Genomic DNA, 6,214 nt, shown 5'->3' on the forward strand with positions numbered 1-6,214 from the left:
GGAAGATTTTACATTCACTAGAATGGTTATTGAAGATTATAGAAAAAAATCCTACAATTAACCAAGATTTCAAATACGCTAGAATGCTTAACTAATGTCAATTTCAAGTAAAAAAAAATCATAATTTACACTAACGGATAACAAATGAAAGAATTAAAAAATGTTAAATCTAGGTGTGAAATTAGTTTTGCAGAGGTGTGAAATTAGTTTTATAGAACTGTATGAATAGCTTATTTTGATGGTGAAGGTGATCAGTGTCCCTACTTATTAAACTTCACAATGTATTTTTTCTCATAAATGTGACATAATAACCTGTGAAATGTGTAATTGCCGCATACATGAGAAGACAAAATATTTGGATAACACATTGGTATCTAATGAAGCCAACTCAGTTAAAAAAAAAAAACAATTATGGAAGATTTTACATTCACTATAATGGTTATTGAAGATTATAGAAGAAAATCCTATAATTATCCAAGATTTCAAATACGTTAAAATGCTTAACCAATGCCAATTTCAAGTAAAAAGAATCATAATTTACACTAACGGATGACAAATGAAAGAATTAAAAAATGTTAAATTTAGGTGTCAAATTAGTTTTGCAGATGTGTGAAATTAGTTTTACAGAACTGTGTGAATAGCTTATTTTGATGGTGAAGGTGATCAGTGTCCCTACTTATTAAACTTCACAATGTATTTTTTCTCATAAATGTGACATAATAACCTGTGAAATGTGTAATTGCCGCATACATGAGAAGACAAAATATTTGGATAACACATTGGTATCTAATGAAGCCAACTCAGTTAAAAAAAAAAAAAACAATTATGGAAGATTTTACATTCACTAGAATGGTTATTGAAGATTATAGAAGAAAATCCTACAATTATCCAGTATTTCAAATACACTATAATGTTTAACCAATGTCAATTTCAAGTAAATAAATATTATAATTTACACTAACGGATGACAAATGAAAGAATTAAAAAATGTTAAATTTAGGTGTGAAATTAGTTTTGTAGAGGTGTGAAATTAGTTTTGTAGAACTGTGTGAATAGCTTATTTTGATGGTGAAGGTGATCAGTGTCCCTACTTCTTAAACTTCACAATGTATTTTTTCTCAGAAATGTGACATAATAACCTGTGAAATGTGTAATTGCCGCATACATGAGAAGACAAAATATTTGGATAACACATTGGTACGTAATAAAGCCAACTCAGTTAAAAAAAAAAACAATTACGGAAGATTTTACATTCACTAGAATGGTTATTGAAGATTATTGAAGAAAATCGTACAATTACGCTATATTTCAAATACGCTAGAATGCTTAACCAATGTCAATTTCAAGTAAAAAAAAATCATAATTTACACTAATGGATGACAAATGAAAGAATTAAAAAATGTTAAATTTAGGTGTGATATTAGTTTTGCAGAGGTGTGAAATTAGTTTAGTAGAACTGTGTAAATAGCTTATTTTGATGGTGAAGGTAATCAATGTCCCTACTTATTAAACTTCACAATGTATTTTTTCTCATAAATATCACATAATAACCTGTGAAATGTGTAATTGCCGCATACATAAGAAGAAAAAATATTTGGATAACAAATTGGTACCTAATGAAGCCAACTCAGTTAAAAAAAACAATTATGTAAGATTTTACATTCACTAGAATGGTTATTGAAGATTATAGAAAAAAATCCTACAATTATCCAACATTTCAAATATGCTAGAATGCTTAACCAATGTCAATTTCAAGTAGAAAAATATCATAATTTACACTAACAGATGACAAATGAAAGAATTAAAAAATGTTAAATTTAGGTGTCAAATTAGTTTTACAGAGGTGTAAAATTAGTTTTACAGAACTGTGTCAATAGCTTATTTTGATGGTGAAGGTGATCAGAGTTCCTGTGATCAGAATTTTTAGAGACGGCTCTTTGCCAAGCAAAAAAAAATAAAAATAAAAGAAAAAAAAAATAATGGACAGCCGGCTCAAGAAGAAATGTGGAGACGGCTCAACCCAATTTTTTGGAGACGGCTCAATTAATTTGTAGAGCCGGCTCTTTTGGGCTTTTTCAGAGATGCCGAGAGATGGATGTTTAACGGAAGGCAGATTTAACGGAATAATGCGTTTTGCACCATTTTAGTGGAGCCCACAGACATATTACAAACTGAAGCACACGTGGCCAAACTAAAGCCTTTCATCAGCTTGTAGCAGAGGACTGCAGGGTAACTCACAGCAGAGGATTTGAGCCCTATTTTTAGATTATGTAAAATATTGACGAGTGATTAAGATTCTGTGAGATGCCCTTATTGTTGCATGCAAATCACACTAGAGGAGATAATGACTGCATAATGGTTATGGTTGCATGAGCAAAGAGTGTGGAGGGCAGTTTAGGAATTAAGAAACAATCTACAGTAAATTTCCATGTCCAAGTCAGCATTTGAAAAAATTTCATTAATTTGGAAAAATTAAGTTTGACTCTACCTTTTTGGCATTTGACCACAAAAATACCATTTTTATGAAATTATCCCTTGTTTTAAAGGGGAAAATAAAATTATTCCATATGGTTGAAAGTAATTCTTTTTCCTTTGAAATTGATCATTTTTCACATTTTATTCATTTAAATTATTTTTATCTCACACAACTTTTCTTAACGGCTGTGGCTCTCATGTTTCCACTTCGGTTCCTACACGGTGTAATTTGCCGTTTTCGCACTCTTGTTCTCGCTCTTGTTCTTGCTCCTCTTATGTGTTTAGTCATGACCCATAACTCGTGTTTAGAAGCATCAAATTGGTGTTTTGAATTTGAAATTTAATGAAATTTAATTTAAAAAGTACATTTCCTAACACATCATCAAAGTTTATAGTTGAACTGGGCATTTGATCCATCAATCTATGAGTTTGATTCGATTTGTGTGGATCAGATCGGATTGTTAGACGCACAGTGAGTTCAATAATATGAAATTTGTAATTCACGGATCGAATTACAAATTGGGCTATTAAAATTTCCATCTGATCTGTGAGATTTATATATATATATTCTAAAAATGTACTAGTTAGTAGATGCCTCAATAGCCTAGTAGGTAAGTGCCGTCGGTGAATTTTAGAGTGTCAGGCTTCGACTCTCTACATCTACTAATCTAACTTGTAACCCTTTATGCTTGTTAAAAAAAAAAAAAAAAATGTACTAGTTAATGATCTTTTAAATTAAAATTAATCATTTGAATTAATGTTGATAAATTGAAATTTTATGTTATACTTAAAAAATAATAATAATGGGCTATTTAGGAAAAACCCCAATCAGTGAATTCGATCCAATAGGTTATTCCATGAATTTGATCAAATCCGATCTATTATCCCACGAATCTTGGACGATCCTCTGATCTGACTTCCTGAACAAAGAGAAGAAAAGGTGGAGTAGGCTCCGACGAACAAGTCAGTGTACAAAGTAATCTCTATGGAGAAATCAAGAAATTGAGTTAGGATCTATCACATACTTTAAAATGTCGATTAGCCCCCTCTATTGCATATCTTAAAACGTCGTGAGTTAGGATCTATCACATACTTTAAAATGTCGATTAGCCCCCTCTATTGCATATCTTAAAACGTCGATTAGCCCCCTTTTTAAATGATTTAGGTAGACTTATCGTCATCTTAATCCTTATTCCTTATCGTAATCTGTAAGCTTAATCTGTATCGTAATCTGTAATCTATATGCTTAATCCTTATCGTAATCTGTAGAGCTTATCTCAATCTTATGAGATAGTGGGTTAATTTAACAACCTTCCCCTATCCGCGGGGTATTTAAATTATACATCCATCGTTATATAATCTTTCAAAAAATTAAAAGACTTACCATTATTACATTTTCTAGCACTCTATTTTCTCAACCTCTTACACCCTCACCATAGCCATCTCCACCTCTACCCTCTAAGGATGGCCGTCACACCCCTCCCCTCTCAACCTCCAACAATCACTATATTTATAGACCATAATTTGAATAAGAACCAATATATCCACGCAGATATACTCGTGAATCAAAACATATACTCTCTCTCTATATATATATATAATCACACATTGTTCTTGTAAGTTGTAGGTTGGAAAACCTTTAAATTTTTTTTTCAATTAGGGCCTGTGATTTCCACCACGGATCTTTAGCGGATTCATATTTTCTCAATTCGTTGGACCGGATCAAATCCAGTGTGCTATTCTTCTAGGGCCAGGTGGAAATATTTCCAGATCGAAAACAGTGGGCTAAGCTTAGTGGTCGGTATGGCAACCACAGGCTTGGTCTGGTGCTATATGGGCCCTAAACAAAGTCTACATGATGAATTGATTTAATTGAAGCAAAATTTACATTAGAATTTTGAAGGTAGTCCACTAACCCTCACCCCAAAAAAGATAAGAAAAAAAAAAAAAGGAAAAGGATTTGCTTAGCATAAACGTATCTAATCACATCAATAAAGCACAGGTATTCGGGGAATAATTAATCCAATTATTAAAATCTTGATTCAAATTTAACATGTAAAGTGAAAAAAGAGAAAGGAGAGTATAAGAAGTTAGAAGAAAGGGCTTGTTTGTGATGTATACACTACTTTAAGTACAAGTTTTTTATATATAAACATTCTTAAATATTGCTAATTGAGGATTAACACTTTTCATGTGAACCTTAGCTTTATAATATTCACACACATATATATACTTTTCTTATATTATTTAATAATTATTGTCACTATTGATGCTTAAACAGAGAAAAAGTTACATTCTGTCTCTGCGTGGGGTATTAGAATTAACCCGCCACCTCCTTGTGTCTCCGACAAATTAGCCTTTATAATAGAATCATTTTAATATCCTACAAATCATGTCCATCCTCCCAAATTATGGGGTTTCATTCACGGTCTCACGTGATAAACGTGTGAATAACACGTGCCTCAAATGAAAAATGAGAATATGGAAAGGGACAGTTTCGAATGCAATGGCTTAAATATCTTTGGAGATAAAAGAGCATCCTAATTTATTATGTTTTCCTATAAATGAGAGTGGATTTTGACGCAACAGAAAAATTATTCAGTTGGATACTGAGGTTAATTTGCATGCAAACCCTCCATAATTAAAGTATTATTTCCTATACATTGAAGTAGCCCATTTATATTTTCTCATTCATCAACTCTATAATCTCCACCGCATTTTACTTGAATTATTTTATTTTAGAACCATCAATACATATTGGCTTCGTAGAAGGATACTTGGAACAGCTTTTCAAAGGATGTTTTTGGCAATTTTTTCTGGATTTGAAAGATATTTTGAATAGTGTTTCACTAATATTTATAGTGTTGAGATTATTAAAAGATTTTAAAACTCATTTAAAATATTTCAATATCTCTTTATTATTTAATTTCACTATTTGAATTTTATATTGTAATTTACGGAATTAATTTATATGAACGTTAGATTATAACGTATAGAATTTATTGGGTTTTATTATAGCAAATAATGGTAATAATGAGTTAGTTGTTTTGGCTTTTTTGATAAGGCCTATATATATGGCAATGGGATGCACACTCAAAGGGATATACCCATCTCCTCTACTATATTTGCGTATTACTTTTCCTGTGATTATCTCATCGATATTTTTCATATATTTTACCTATATTTCAATATTTTGGGCAACTCGACATTGGAGACTTGGTCTTTTTGTCTTCCCGTGTTTGTGCACATAGAGGAGGTGCCGCTGAGAGCTGATTGGGTTGTATCTTGGAGTTGACTAGCACCGTTCGTACATATACGTAAGGGAGGACTATCAACTTTAGGTCAACGTGTTTATCACGTACCTCTCTATATCGGCCCGCCTTTCTTGAACTTTACTTTTATATTTTATTTGTTTTATTTCATTGTCTTTTACATATAACAATTATATTTAAATTGTGTGTCTATATATATATATTTGCATGTAACTAATATCATACAAAGCTACCATATTTTCATTAATTTAATTTCTGCAAAACTTATTTTAATTGTCAATTATATTTATATAATATTTTAGTATGATTCATTATAATATTTTAATGCATAAAATTATATTTCCATAACATAAAGTGCTTTTGAATATTGGAAGAGCATTGTCTGGTACCCACCAACTTTTCCAAAATGCTCTATTAAAAATCACAAGAAGCTGAATTTATGTTCTAATGAAACTTTTCAAAATGTT

The sequence above is a fragment of the Cornus florida genome, unplaced genomic scaffold (genome assembly GCF_030987335.1).
Source record: "Cornus florida cultivar Cherokee Brave unplaced genomic scaffold, ASM3098733v1 CherokeeBrave_3.0.0_Hap2_Chr05, whole genome shotgun sequence".
Classification (NCBI taxonomy): Eukaryota; Viridiplantae; Streptophyta; class Magnoliopsida; order Cornales; family Cornaceae; genus Cornus; species Cornus florida.